Source organism: Equus quagga, chromosome 12 (genome assembly GCF_021613505.1).
Source record: "Equus quagga isolate Etosha38 chromosome 12, UCLA_HA_Equagga_1.0, whole genome shotgun sequence".
NCBI lineage: Eukaryota > Metazoa > Chordata > Mammalia > Perissodactyla > Equidae > Equus > Equus quagga.
The window spans coordinates 98842054-98853093 of record NC_060278.1 but is presented as its reverse complement, the minus strand read 5'-3'; the positions used below and the strand labels follow the sequence as shown (position 1 = coordinate 98853093).

Sequence of the window (11040 nt, the reverse complement as noted above, 5' to 3'; positions counted from 1 at the left end):
GAATGAGACTTGGCCCGGGCCGTCCTGGAGTCCTGTGGCTGAGGGCTGGGCTGCCGCCAGGCTGCTGACACTCCTCTCCTGGCACCCCTCTCCTGGCACCCGCCTGGCTGGGTGGCCCAGGGCCCTGCTCTGGGGCCTCTCATTTGTGGCATTTCTCACTTTCGCCATTTATGAGTCTCATTACACCTGGCAGGAGAAGGAGCCTCAGCAGACGGCTCAGAAAGCGTCTTTTAAAGGTTAATGGTCACTGGCGAGGGAAGAAAGGGCCACCGAGCATCGAGCATCGTGCTCTCTTTGATGAGGCGGACTTTCCAATTAAGTGAAAATGAGAGTCCCACCTCCGCACAGGTTCCTGCTCTGATTACCAAGCAGCCAAGGAGGCTTCGGGGCGTCAGCTGTGTGCTACAGGCTGACACATAAGCTGCTCCTGGGGGTGGGGGAGGGGGAGGGGGGTCAGGGATCCCAGCCCCGCTGCTGCTCGGCCAGGTGAGGTCTGTGAGTGGGGAGGGGGTTCTGAGGATCCCACGCTCTGGCCGGAGCTCCAGGAGGGCGGGGTAAGGTCTGCTCCGGATCCATCACGCTCGGTGCCTGGCGTCTGCTCCGGCCTTGGTGGGTGTACAGGCGTGGGGTTGATCTCAGATGAGGGGCTCTGCCCGGTGGCCCTGGGGCCAGGAGGGAAGGCAGCCGAGCGCTGTCCTGGTCATGCCCCACCAACTCACTCAGCGTTTCCTGCTAAATAATTTCATTGATTCGGTTATCCGGGGGTGATTTATGGGTACGCAGTGTGTCAATCTGTTGCTGAGTAACCACTTATCGCAAGCTCAGCCGCTCGCACAGCGCTCCTCCATCGTTTCGTGGTTTCTGCGGGCTGGGAATCTGCGCCCGGCTTTCCTGGTCCTCTGCTCACGGTCTCTTGCACGCTGCCATCAAGGTCTCAGCCAGGACCGGGGTCTCCTCTGCAGGTGGACTGGGGACCGATGTGGGGCCAAGCTCGTTCACATGGCCGTGGGCAGGGTTTGGTTCCTTTTGGGTTGTTATGCTGAGGGTCTCAGTTCCTAGCTGGCTGTTGGCTAAAGAACCCCCTCAGTTCCTGGCCACATGGGTCCCCCCAATGTGGTAACTTGCCTCTTCACATCTAGCCAAGGAGAAAGTCTGCTAGTAAGACGGAAGTCACCGTCTCATGTGAACGAATCGCGAATTGACGTGCTATGGATGTTGAGCGATTCTACCCGTGAGAAGCAAGTTACTAAAAGGGAGGGGGTTATACCAGGTGGTGAATACCAGGAGATGGGGATCCTTGGCGTTGTCTTAGAAGATGCCTGCCACAGTGGATTGTGGTGGACAAGCTCTAGAGGGCCCCCAGTGATCCGTGTCTTCTGGTATTCCTGCTCTTGTGTGATGATACCTCCCCTTTGAGTGTGGGTGGGACCTGTGACTTGGTCCTAAGTAATAACATGTGGCAAATGTAACAGACTGTCACTTCCATGGTTTTGTGACTTTTGCCCTCTGGCAGACTCTTTCCTTTGCTTTGATGATGCAAAGTGTCAAGTTGGGGAGACTCATGAGGCAAGGAACCGGGAGTGGCCTTCGGCCAACAGCCAGCTGGGAACTAAGACCCTCAGTCTAAGGCCTGCGAGGAAGTGATTCCCGATAACGACCACGTGAGCCTGCGAGCAGACCCTTCCCCACTGGAGCCTTCAGAGGAGACCCCAGTCCCAGCTGCCGTCTTGAATGCAGCCTTGCAGGAAACCCCGGAGAAGAGGACCAGCTAAGCCAGCCCATATTCCTGACTCACAGAAACTGTGAGATAAGCAGCGTGTTGTTTTAAGCCCCAAAGTTTGTGGTAATTTGTTATGTGGCAATAGAAAACTAAAACACCCACTTAATACCAGTCACTGAGCTTGCCCTCTAAAAAGCTTTCTCCGTAGAGAGCAGCTTCAGAAATGTTCTGACACCTGCGACACATGGCAGTTTCGAGTGAACACCCCTTATAACCCCGTTTCATGTTTGGGCGGAAAACAGTGATTAACAAAGCCTGGGCGAGCGTGAGGCATTTAAATGTGTCTGCTATTTCAGAACCTTTCAGAGCTCAGCTGAGAGCTGCTACACCGATGAAACGGCTGATGATAACTTGGAGGAGGAATTTGGGCTGTGGAAGAGACGGTGAAGAGGAGGGGCTTCGAAATGGTCCTCAGGTGGATGATGGGGTGTCCAAAACGGCCCCGGCCATGAATGGAACTTGGTAGGAATCAACCTGTCACCCGCCAGGCCCCGTTTCCACTCTCTGACTTATGTGATCTAACTTCTGAACAAATATTTGATGAGCACCTACTGGTGGCAGGCACTGTTCCAGACACAGGGACACGGCAGGGAACAGATGCCGTCGCTGCCCGTGTGGAGTACACAGTCCAGTGGGGCAGCCAGTTAATAAACCAACCACACCAGACGCATAAAGGCTTTTCTGACAGTGGCACCTGCTGCGAAGGAAACCCAAGAGGGTCAGCTGATGAAGGGCCGCGGGTGGAGCTGGTGACTTTGAGGAAGATCTCAGAGAGTGTCACCGAAAGCTCGGTCTCTGATCCCAATGCCACTCCAAATAATGAGAACAGAGTCTTAGGAGAAAAAGGAAGGGCTTGAAAGCAAGGGCCAGTGCCCCCAAAATTGCTTGCTCCCCGTGAAGAAATGGGTAGGGGTTTTTATTTGGGAAACGGCAGACGAATGTGATCAAAGGGTCGTGGGTTCGCGTGAGCCTTAGCCGCAGGCTGGGCGCACAGTAGGTGTCTGGAACGTTGGTTGCTGGTTGCTATTGTCATCACTGCTGCTGCCACCACGGGCGTCTTGCCCTGCACCCTGTGTCTGCCCTGGGGGCGTTGGGAGCAGGAGGGGAGGACCTGCTGAGGGAGCAGCTGAGGACAACCATGGACACAGTCAGAGTAACTCCTGCAACCGTGTGCACGTGGTGTCCTGCCCATTTCTCTGGGCCGAGGGGCTGTCTGCGAGCTCCTGAGGCTTGGTCCCCAGGCAGGTCAGAGGATGGTCTGGGGTCTCGGGTGGGGAGGTGGTGGGTCCAGCTCGTCCTGCTGCTCCCTTGGCCCGTCCCCCTCAGCAGCCACGGGGCCTGCTCCCCGCCGAGCTCGGAGATGTGGGGCTGTGCTGTGCAGGCCAGGGCTCTGCCGTCAGGTCTGCGCCCTCGACCCCAACACCCACCTTACAGGCTGCTGGGCACATGGAGGCCAAGACCTCTCAGGGTCCAGTGGGCACAGCCCTCCCCCCGACTGCCAGCTGGAGGAGGAGAGGGCGCCTCCCTGGGTGACCCGCCCGCTCACTGTGGATAAATGGCATCTGGTGGCCGCGTCCACAGCGGCTGTTTCCTGGTGCCAGGGTGTCCCATCGTGGGCTGCGATGATCGCGGGTCCTGGAGTCAATGTGGAGGGTTGAGCCGGCATTTAGAATCCCAGAGTCCACAATGGACCCAAACAGAACAGATTAGGAAATACGGGGTGCGGTGGGCAGTGGGGTAGGTAGTATTTGGGGAACTTCTGTGTGTGTGCGTGCGTGCATGTGTGCCTGTGTATGTGCACGCATGGTGGGTCACACTGTGAAATGCATATCTGACTGTGGGTTGCATTAAAAACTGTTTGAAACACTCCGTCTCATGTGACACCCGGGGCCCAGGGGTCCGGGTGCTGTTGATTTTGTGGAGGAGATTGTAAAACTGGAGAAGGAAAGAGGAAGGACAGCAGGCCAGGGTCCTGGTGGGCGGCCCCACAGCTGGCACAGTGACAAGTCCCGGCCTCTCCCTCCGTCTCTCTCTGGTTAAGCCACTCGGCCCTCCTTGTCACTGCTCTGCACCTGGTTTACCGCTTTCCCCTCTTCATGGTGCCCATGGGGGAAGATGTCACCACCATGGTTTCGGCTCTTGTTTCTGTCTTCTGCCTCCTGGAGCATCAGCTCCCCCAGGATGGGAGCCCATCCCCTGAGGTGCCCAGTGCCAGCCCAGCGCTGGTGCACAGTAGGGCTCGCCAAGGCCTGGGGCACCCAGGTCACCTGTCCTGAGGATGCAGAGTGTCTGGGCAGGTGTGGGGGGCAGTCTGAGTGAGGAGTGAGCCCCAGAGAGCGGCCCGAGAGTGGTGGGCTCCTCTTTCTGAAGGTCCCGCATTGTCCCCTGGATGAGGACGAGGTTGGGGGTGAAATAGCGTGAAAAGCACAGCCAACGTTAATTGGATCACAGTTGTTGATGCTTCCAAAGCACTTCCTGTGGGAGATTAATCCCAAAGATACACGACATCCAGTAGGTTCTAAGCGCCCTGCTGAGATGACGTGGGTGGAAGAAGAACACGCGTGCGGACTTGATTCCATCTCCCACGTGGTCCCGAAGTCACTGGTGGGATGGGGGATGGACATCCAGGGACAAGAAGGGAGAGAATTTGACACGTCCACCACAGGGTCTCCAGTGAGTGGCATGGTCAGGTCTGTGGAAAACCCGGGACTCCCCGGGGCAGGTCTCCAGGCTTGCGCTCCTCGCCCTCTGCGTGTGGGACGGAGTGGGTGGTGGGGCTGGGGAGGAAGGTGGAGGTGGAGAAGCTGGAGAGAAAGGGGCAAATCTGGCTCCTCCATCCACAGGGATTCAGAGCGAAGTGCCCAGACAGGCCTGGCAAGTCACAAGGAGTGAGGAAGGCTCGACCCCACCAGCTGACAGCCAGCAGGCCCTGAGGGAGGACCACCTGCCAGACTCGTTCCAGCAGGTTCTGGATATGGACTCAGCCAATCCCCCAGCCCTGTCGGGTAGGTTTATCACAGTTTCATCGTAGAAGGGGAAGCACCCAGGGAAGGAGATCGCCCGGGTCCCACAGCTGGCAGGTGGCATATGGACAATACAGGACAGGAGCTTGGGTGGCAGGTCCTGGGCCTCCCTGTTGGGAGACAGTGGGGAGGGGTGGAGACTGTGGCAAACTGGGAGCATAAGCCCGTCTAAAGGGGCAGCCTGGACTTTGTGCCACCAATTGCTGCTATGAGAGGGTGTGGGCCCAGGGTGGCCCCATCTCCTGAGACCTCGGGAGAACCAAGCAATTGATTCTCAAGGGAGACCTCTAAGTTGTCCACATGTTGACGTTGGATTCATATTCCCCCAAAACACCGAGAGGGACAGATAAGATGCGTCTGCTGCCTGGTTTTGGGCCATGCATCCACAGTGTGACCTCTGACCGTGGAGAGAATCGTTCATTCTAGAAAGTCCTGAGCCGCAAGGGTGTGTGTGGTGCTGGGCTGGGGGGCGCAGGGGTTAGAGAGGCAGACGAGATGAGGGCGTCCCCCGGGCACTTAGACCCGCCTCACAGGTCAGTCACGTTCAGCCCGACGGCCCACCAAGCTGGTGCTGCTCAGGCTGCGGAGCTCAGAGGGGGCGACCGCTGCTTTCCAGCTGGGGGGCCAAGGAGGGCTCTCTGGGGGAGGAGGACATGGTGTGGGTGGGATGTGATGGACACGGTCCCACCTGACACAGCTCACGGCCTGGAGTGGACAGTGGCCTGCATTTCCCCGGGGTTGCCCTGGGGGCTGGGAGGTCCAGCAATGCTGGGCGCGTATTTCCACGTGGCCTCTGCTGGCTGGAGACAGGGCTCTTCCTGTGGCCAGGACCCCCACCCCCATCCCTGCATGAGTCCCCTGACCCCCAGGCCTGTGGGCATTTGCATCTGTAGCCCCCACCCCCCTTCAAAGCCCCCAGCCCCACTGGGCCAGTGCAGGGCAGGTTCAGGACATGTCCTCCTGCCCCCACGTGGGCAGAGCTGACCCCTCCAGAGGCCAGGATGGAGGCACCACGGTGACCGTGTCCCTCACAATGGCCGTCTCTCTTTACAGGGTCACTTTAAGAATGCCAGGTGGCAGGCGCCTGCCTGATTTTGGCATCTGACACGCTCCCACGAGCTCCCTGGGACCAGAGCAATCATCTTTTGTAAGCTCTGATGGGGAACAACTGGCCACTGTCCTTTAATTAGGAGGGGACATGCTAAGCTATGGCCTCCTGCAGGGCTCCATAAACGTCCATTAAATTGGCCTGCGCACTCTGTGGCTCCCTGCAGACCACGAGGGCCCACTGAGGCCACGGAGCAGCCCCCAGCCCCAGTCTGGCTCTGGAGTCGGAGAACAGCCTCTGAGAGAAAATGCCAGTCCGCCAGGACTCCTGGCAGCCGCTCAATGTGGCAAATTATTTCTTGTAAATTACTTCTTAAGACTGAAATCCGGGCAGGACTCTGCAAGTCCACGGGCCTCTATTATCTGCTGGTTTTCAGCCGCCTGGGCGCATCCGAGGGCAGGCTGCTCATCTGTGGCTGAGGGATGTTTTGGAAACCATGGCCACCCTCTTCAGCCAGGTGCCCTCTCTGCCACTTCCCCTGCCTTACGGAAAGACGGTGATGGCCAGGAGGACGCGGTGCCAAGCTTCCTCTTGTGCATCACCAGGAGACCTGGGTGTCAGGTGTGATGGGAGCCATTTGAGCACCATTTCCTCTTCTCCCTGGGGGGCACTACAGGTGGTATCCCAGGCCCTCCCCATGCTGAGGGCCCACCGTTTGAGGCTGTGCCTGGGCTCGAGGCGGGGCGGGTGTGCAGGACACGACTGAAGGAGGTCAGACCACAGGGCAAAGGTTGCAGGTCGCTGGCGCCGGGGGCTGGGAGCACAGATGGAGATGTTGGTGCCCACCCAAGTCATGCAAACCAGAGAGAGGGTGAGGAGGGAGCCCCCGTGCCAGGGGCTGAGACGTCGGGGTCCCAGGATAGTGGGCACTGAGACTTGGGGTGCCAGGGTAGCAGGGGGTTGAGACGTGGGCAGTGGGGGGCTTCAGAGCACAGAAAGGAGCAAGTCCTGAAGCGGCTGCCTTGAGCTGGCCCCATTGCACTCTGCTTCCCCAGACTCGCTGTCCATGGAGCCCTCCTGGGAGGGAATCCGCCACCCAGGAACCTGCAGGCCTCTGTCACTTTGTCTCCCTTTGGTCACTGCAAAGATGGATGCTCACAGCCCCACTGGTGGCCGATCGTGGTCCCTGCTCCCTGCCCTCTCCCCGTGCCCTGCCCCACGTGCTTGCTGTCTCTGCTCCTGGTTCCTGGTGTCGTGCAGCAGGGACAGCACAGGCTCGCTCCCAGGGCTGCTGTGTGCCTCCTGCAGAAAGCCCCCCACAGCCTGGCCCCACCTAGGAGGGGGGTGCTGGTGAGTTTTCATCTCTGTCTCTTCCTGGTACTCCCATGGACCCCTCTCTCGGAGCCTTTCCCTGAGTCCTCCCTGTGTCACTGTCCAAAGCCCCCAGTGACATCTCATCCCCTGTATACACGTGGCTTCAGCCCAGCCCACCAAGGCCACCCCACTCAGCTCTGCTGCCTCTGCAGAAACCCCCACAGACACCCCTTCTCCTTCCCACGTCCCATGGAAACGCACGGCCTGTCCCGGGGAAAGCTACATCTCAGACCACACACTACACCAACTCCCCCAGCCCTCACTCTGGGCAGACTCCACCCCGCTATTGCCTTCTTCTGCCCCCTCTGCAGCAAGCCCCCCACCCCCAGCGCTCTGGGTTGACTCATCGGGCTGTCGTCATGGCTGCCTCTCTGCAGAGGGGGCCAGAAAACATACTCATCCAGAGCCCGGGGAGGGGTCTCCACAGCTGGGTGCGCTGTGAATGCTGCAGCCCCGAGTGTGTAATCGGCAGCCCCGGGACCCCTCTAGGGGTTGGGTGGGGGTGGGCAGGAGAGCGCAGGCTAAACAGAGAGCACAGGGGAGGGGCGAGCCGCAGGGGTAATTAATTTTTCTTGAAGGTTTATCAGGCTGTCATTAATTTCTTTGTCGCGTGTAAAAGTGTAGGCACAGGCTCAATGAAGAGTGACGTTCTGGTGCCAGCCACGCTTGTCTTTTAATCACACCCTTTGCATATTGATTCTGACATCTTGGTTTAATCACAGGTGGTTTCGAGGCTGCTGTTGTAGGATCCATGTGCAGTTTGCGGGGCTTTCTTACCTCTCCCAGGGTTTGTGGACGGGACCAGGGCAGCACTGCTGCTGCCTCCCTCCGCTGCTGGGTCTCTGTGCAGCAGGGGTGTGATGGTCCTGCTGGAGGGGCTTACTCGCTAAGCTGAGGGCCACAGAGAAAGAGCACCTTTCAAGGGTTGGCCGAGACTCTTATGCCGGGAGGCTCGGAACGAGGAATCCAGCAGGACAGGAGCATACAAGTTCACAATGAAGGAAAAGGTTGACGAAGCAAGACTCCTGGCCGGTGGCAGTCCCTGGAGCCTGTGAGGTGGAGAGGCCACGGCAACGGGGACGAGCCCCCAAAAAGTGCTGTGTAAGCGGAACACAGAACCACACCTCCTTCTCGGCAGAGGGCGTTAGACTGGGGCTGTGGTGGCTCAGCGGCTTCTCTCGGGGCCCCCGTGAATCCTGTGACTGGCCTGGGTCTTCCTCCACCAGCTCTGAGGTCCTGTCTGCAAACTCCACGAGCATTCAGGATTTCAGGGTGTCCTCGTCCTGAGTGATGACCATGAGATGAACCAGGTCAACTCATATTCATGTGATGATATGTTCTGTGAATATATGGATGCATGTGTGGATTTGGGAAACTTGTTCCTTACAAGCACGCTGTGATTATTATCCCCATACAGATAGGGAAACCGAGGCTTAGACAGGTTAAGAAACTTGCTCAAGGTTCCACAACTGGTAAGTGGTGGGGTTGGGATTTGAACCCAGGTCTGGCCTGAGGGCCCTGACTTACAACTACTCAATGGTCCCAAAGGTCCTTCTGTTCTTAAAGTCTGTGGTTCACTGACCCCCTCCCCATATCTCCGGTGGAGACAGTTATGGTAACAGCCCACCCACATCCCCAGTGAAGACATGCCTGGCCTTTGCTGCCTCCAGTCTGAGGGCAAGCCTTGGTTTTCTGGAAGATCGTCTGGTGTCAGGACAGACTACGGACTTTGGCAAGTCTGGGCAGTGATTTCCCCCCTCCTTCTGACAAGGAGCAATTTTATCGTTAAAGACGCCCCCGAGGTCCGGTTAGAATGTGGGCTGGTTTCAAAGTTCTGGGCAGTGATTTCCCCCCCTCCTTCTGACAAGGAGCAATTTTATCGTTAAAGACGCCCCCGAGGTCCGGTTAGAATGTGGGCTGGTTTCAAAGTGGCCGCTCTGACCTCCGCGGACGTCTGCTGACTGTATCCAGCTGCTCTGATTCCGCCGCACCAGCCCCAGGCCGAGCACTGGGAGGACTCGTCCGTCTGGTCCTCACGCAGTTCTGTTATCGCCACCCCCGTTTCTAAACAGGGAGACAGGCACAGAGCAGTAATTGAGTTACTTAGTAAGGGATAGGGCCGAGATTGAACCCAGACAGCCTGGTGCCGGGGTCCACGCTCTCCACCACCATTCTGTGTAGCCCCCCAAAACGAGTCCCTGGCTGCAACTGCAGGGGCTTTTGTCTGGGGGCTGGCAGAGGACATTTCTCTCGGGTCCCACAGGGCCCACTGGGAAGGGTGGGGTTGGCCGTCACTCAGATTCCGCTCCACTGCCGTCTCTGCTGGGAGCCCCCTCCTGGTTCCCTCCCGTGATCTGTTCCTTCTCCTCCTTCAGGACTCAGGTCAATGTCCCTCCTGGTCCCTGAGTCCCCATCCAAGCCCCCACGCCTGTCACTCCCTCCCTGCAGCCTGGTTAGCTGCCTTCCCAGCGCGTCTCACCCCAGGAAATCCTCTCGAGCGTCACTGGAGTGATTTCTTGCTCATTGTCTGTCTCCCGCCACGAGTGCACAGTCCGTCCATGGGGGCAGGGCTGGGACCACGCCCGCACCCCCAGAGCCTGGAGCTGTGCCCGGCACAGAGCACGTGCTCAGCAGAGCCCGCTGGATGAATACCACGAGCTGGCCTCTGGAGGATGCTGGAAGAAACCTCCAAGATCGCCCCCTCTGACCTGCTCACTTGACAGAGGACAGGGTGGGAGGTGGGGGGCTCCGGAAACTGTGCCCCTGACCACCTGGCTGCACTGCCACACGGCACACGTCATGACACACAGGACACGGGTCGCCGTGGAGCCCATTGACTTTCCAGCAAAAACGAAGCCGTCTGTGCTCAAGACTCAGGTCAGCACGGAAGCCACTCCACGTGGACGCCTCAAATCAACAAACAATGCCCTGTGCCCTCAGAGGGACGCTGAGGGGGCGGGGGCAGTGTGGAAAGGATGCCCTCCACGCATACCTGCATATGGGGGGACGGAACATGAACGGGGGGCTGCTCACCTGTCCCAGCCAGGATGCTGTTTCAAGCCGGCCTTCTTCATTTGGCTTTTCTCTCCTGGAAGAAATCCTGACATTTCGTTTTATTTTTTGGCTCTTTCAGTCTGAGGAGTGATGGGCCACTGGCTGCGGTGGAATAAAAACTGGGAAGCTCTGCTCCCCTTATCACATCCTGAGCTCAAACCAGACAGGGTCCTTAGGAGGTGACAGCCGACAGCATTAAAGAAAGTGTCAGCAGTTGCCGAGGGAAGATGTTCTCCCAGGAGAGGAAGCTGGGGAGCCAGCACTCACGGTCTTGGTGGGGTCTCTTTCTAACACCTAATTGCGCCTCTCAGCCCACCTGTCATTGCAGAGCCGCCTGGAGAGCGCGTGACGTGGGTGAAGCTTCGTTCCAGGGACAGCTGGTGCGGCAGGACCCTCGGGTCCCAAGTCCAGGGTGCGGTTCCCAGGCCTGGCGCTCCGGCCTCTCGGCTGGGCGACCTCTGGAGATTCTCCCAGCCTGACAGGTCTCTGTTCTCCTCATCTTTACAACGAGCAGAATGAGCCTGTCCCGCCACCTCCCAGGGCTGTTGGGGGTCACCTCCGCTGATGGACGCCAGGACACACTCTGGCAGCGTGTGTGGCTGCTCTCTGCCTGCAAATTATTCCAAAATCTGGTGCCGAGTTTCTGATTCATGACATGTTTTTATACCTGTTTAAAGACCAATTATTTCAAGCCCCTTACTCTGTACCTTCTTACCCTGTGTTTCTAAACATTTTTGTGCATGTTTTACAGTATGAAATAT

At 58.2% G+C, this 11040-nt stretch overlaps 1 long non-coding RNA gene across 1 annotated transcript; it reads right to left on the bottom strand.

Moving 5' to 3' along the window:
* Positions 1-7929: 7929 nt before the first annotated feature.
* LOC124248101 (uncharacterized) lies at positions 7930-9762 on the bottom strand. The gene is made up of 3 exons (XR_006890941.1): positions 9705-9762; positions 9168-9289; positions 7930-8508 (listed from the first exon to the last, which is right to left on the bottom strand). It is a non-coding gene; the product is annotated as an uncharacterized LOC124248101 (long non-coding RNA).
* Positions 9763-11040: the final 1278 nt, after the last annotated feature.